Source organism: Pteropus vampyrus, unplaced genomic scaffold (assembly GCF_000151845.1).
Source record: "Pteropus vampyrus isolate Shadow unplaced genomic scaffold, Pvam_2.0 Scaffold27, whole genome shotgun sequence".
Taxonomy (NCBI): domain Eukaryota; kingdom Metazoa; phylum Chordata; class Mammalia; order Chiroptera; family Pteropodidae; genus Pteropus; species Pteropus vampyrus.
In genome coordinates this window covers 2,228,289-2,232,155 of record NW_011888808.1, presented here as the reverse complement: position 1 = coordinate 2,232,155, position 3,867 = coordinate 2,228,289, and positions in this window count along the sequence as shown.

Genomic DNA, 3,867 nt, shown 5'->3' with positions numbered 1-3,867 from the left:
TTTATTTCTGGGCTCTCTCCTCTGGTACATTGGTTTATATATCTGTTTTTGTGTCAATACCATGCTGTTTTGATTACTATAGCCTTGTATTATAGTTTGATATCAGATAGGTAAGGTTTTGTAAAAAATAAATATTTCTTATATTAACAAACAATAAGCCAGTGTTATAATAACTACTCCAACCTTTTCCTTCTACCATGTACTTTAAAAATGCTATTTATTTGAAAAAATTATTACTTACTAAAAAAAAAAAAATAGCCTTAAATTGTATTGACTTTAAATTTGGTACATATAGGTATACTAAAATATCTATATCTATATCTATATATCTATTTCTATCTAATCTATCTATCTATCTATCATCATCTATCTATCATCATCTATTCTTCCCTAAGTGTTATTTAATAATTATTATGCTGATATAATTGTCGTAAGCATATTTTGAAGAATGTGTTCTCCTTTTAACTCATTGTTCACTTCATTTTAAGAATTCGGGAAAGGATTTCTTTCCATTGATGGATGAGACCATTTCATTTTTGTACAATGTCAAGAGGGTCTTTAGCAATAACGGGTAATCTATGATTAAAAAATAAAAATGCTTTAGAATTTTGCAAGTGTTACATATGTATTTTGTGTAAGTAAATGTGGTTTCAGCTCATCATATTTTAAACATACACATTGTTTTTATCATTTAAAGAAGCTAAGAAAAATTACTGAATTTGTTTCAGAATTACTGAAACAAATCAGGAATTAGAGAGTTCAGTTCCATATTCTCAAAGAATAGTTTATATGGTTTACCTTTCTGTTTCTTTGTATAGACATAAGATGTCATCCATACATAAATGAAAACTGTATTATGGAAAAGCAATTAAATGTAACAAATATTGTTTTAAAATATAGAGAAGTTAGAAGTGCTAAATTTCACAAGAGCGTTGTAACCCCAGGTCCTAGAATAGCGTCTGGCACAGTGCCTAGAACAAAGATATTATTAATTTAACAAAGATATTTAAAAATAAATTAATAGTGGGTAAATAAATTAATGTTATTGAAGACAGTGTATATCAATTTTATATAAATTCATAATTTTGTTGCCGTAATATAAAAAATAAATCCATCTAAATTATAGAATAGAATTTTTACATGAAAAATTATTCCTAATAGCCAATTAAAGAAGTATACAGAAGAAAAAGATTTAGATTTTTTCCAAAGGTTGGAATAAATTAGTAATCTTTTAGTTCTTAAGAGTGTGTGGGGGCCAGGTGTTCATGATAGAAATTGACAAGATATAGTCATATGTTATGTTATAACTTAATTCACATACTGAACAAATATTTTTGTTGTGTTTACTGTCTAATGAACCCTGTGCTAAACACTGGACATACAGCCATTAATAAGACAAATTATGTCTCTTTTCTCATGAAGTGAATATTTTAGTCCAGGCTGTCATTTATTTCTGGATGATATCTTAAGTCTATACAAAGAAATAAGAAATTCAATGTAGCTACTAACATTGTTTGAGAACATGGAACTCTACTACTCTCTTTATCTTCCTGGTTTTCTCTCAGCAGTTCTGAGAAGAGGATATTCTTTTCTTAGTTTCCTTCCCAAAAGAAATGAAGATGACTTGTATGTGATTACAATCTAATACTACATTTACTTAGATAAAATGAACTTGGACTTAAGCAAAACAAAACAACAAGAATAAAGTGAAATTTATACTGAGGGAACAGATTTATTTCTTAAGAAACATTCATTCCAGCATGTGAAAGTGCAAATTTATAAATTTAGAACATATAAAGGCTTTGGACTCTAAATTTAGCAATCAGCTGAATCCTTCAGTGCAGCAGCCCTATTTAACCCTGGCAAAGAGCCAGTTCCTTTTTCCACAGACAGCGGTGGCTATTGCTCATAATGATCTTTGAAGCAGGTGCTTATGCATTTCTGTCATTAGTATAAAGGACCACCTATTTCAAGTCAGGTGATAAAAATGAAAGTCTAAATGTCGATTTTAATATCATCAGATTCCTTCAAAAAAGACCTTGTATGTTCATTCAGTAGGGGGTGATTTCACACAGTTCTCTAGTTCATTCATTCCCTGCAGTTATGGGAACTCCATCTCTGAAACAGCAGTTGCTAAAATAAAGCAGACATAGCTGAAAGCCAATCATTGGGTTATTTTATTTACTTAATTTATAAATTCACACTAGCCTGAATTTCTGAGCACGTGTGCAGAATACAAATACTTAGAGCAAGTAAAATCCCCCATATGCTTTTCTGATGTGGAATGTTCCCAAGCATCGTTGCAGAGTGCATCTCACTTGCCCATTGACAAAATCATCCTTTCTAGACACACTCTCTTCTTGGCTTACACTTACAAGCCAACTCCACAACTTAAAAAAATCCAGTTGAAAGAATAGGTGTTTTTGGAATTCTGTATTTGAGGGTGCCAAACTTGAACATAAGGATATTTCACAAATGAAGAATATTTTGTGCTTGAGTCTACATGCCAAGAGCCTTGAACTGATCTCCAAAGGGAATATGTTACTCATTGATAATAAGTCAGAATTAGGTCTTACAGGTATCTAAAATTATTATTCCCTCACACTTTTTATAATAGTTGACTATGAAAAATAAAATCACAATTTTGTTGGGTTACAAGGAAACATAAAACAACAAAAATGAAGCATACTGTTTTCTGCGTTGGTTGATTCTCACAAAATTACAGATGATGGTGTCGGATTTGAGAGTCTTTTGAAAAAAGGTGATATTATGCATTTTATTACCAGAGCTGCTATAATTGCAGCCTCCTTATGGAAACCCTGTCTTTTAGCAAGCTTTGACTTCAGTCCCGGCCTTAGACAGTCTATCATTTGATTTTGCTCCTTCTGGCCATAGTTGAATGAATTCACCTAAATACCTGACTCAAAGCAGTCAATTTATAGAATGATTGATAAGATATGGAAAAACCAGGGATGAACACTTTTTTTTTTTTCTCCAAAGAATCTGAGTAATTGAGAAACTAAGACAATCTGGTTATAATAAATGCTGTATCTCAGAGTAGGCACCTGGGCAGAAGTGGGTCATGAAGGACCATGAAGAAGCCAGGCTAGGAATATACTTGAGTAAGGGGCTATGGAAAAATGAGCTGGAGAGAACTGTATGGGAGAGGAGAGTTAGAAAGTAGAAGAAAAAGATTCTCAGTTGGTGTTATACAGAGATCTTAAGCGTATAAATATACACACTCCTAATACAGAAGTTTCTCTCAATGAAATAAAGTTTCCTTAGGCCCAAATAATCTTCAAATTTGGTGATACTACTGATCATCATGTTTTTAATATATACCCCAAAAACATTAAAAAAAAAAAAAGAAGAAAGATATTACTATTAGCAAATGCCACATACACATCCTTTATCTAATGTGATCCTTGTGTCAAATATGTTTCTCCATTTAGGTCATATTTTGAGTATTTCTATGTAACAGACATTTATTGGGAATCCATCATTTCTAACATTTGGGATGTGAAGGCCAACCCTTAAGGAGCAGATTTTTAGGAAAGAGTGATACACAATAAACATATTAAACACATATATTACATAGTATATATCTTAGTTTCAATTATCTGGGGAACAGCCTCTAATTTGGAAAAGCACCTGCAGAAAATATATTTGGGTGGTCCCTTGGGATCAACACCCAAGGAGGAAGGAAGAAAGTAAGATTGGGCAAAGAGCGAAGTTGAATTGCACCACAGTCTTAAAAAAAGGGGTCTCACACGAGCTTTTGGGCTTGAATAGCTCTTGAACATTGTTCTACCTTGAAGCCAAGTGCCCAAGCCTTTATTTCCTCCCTCAATTCATGACTAACCATAG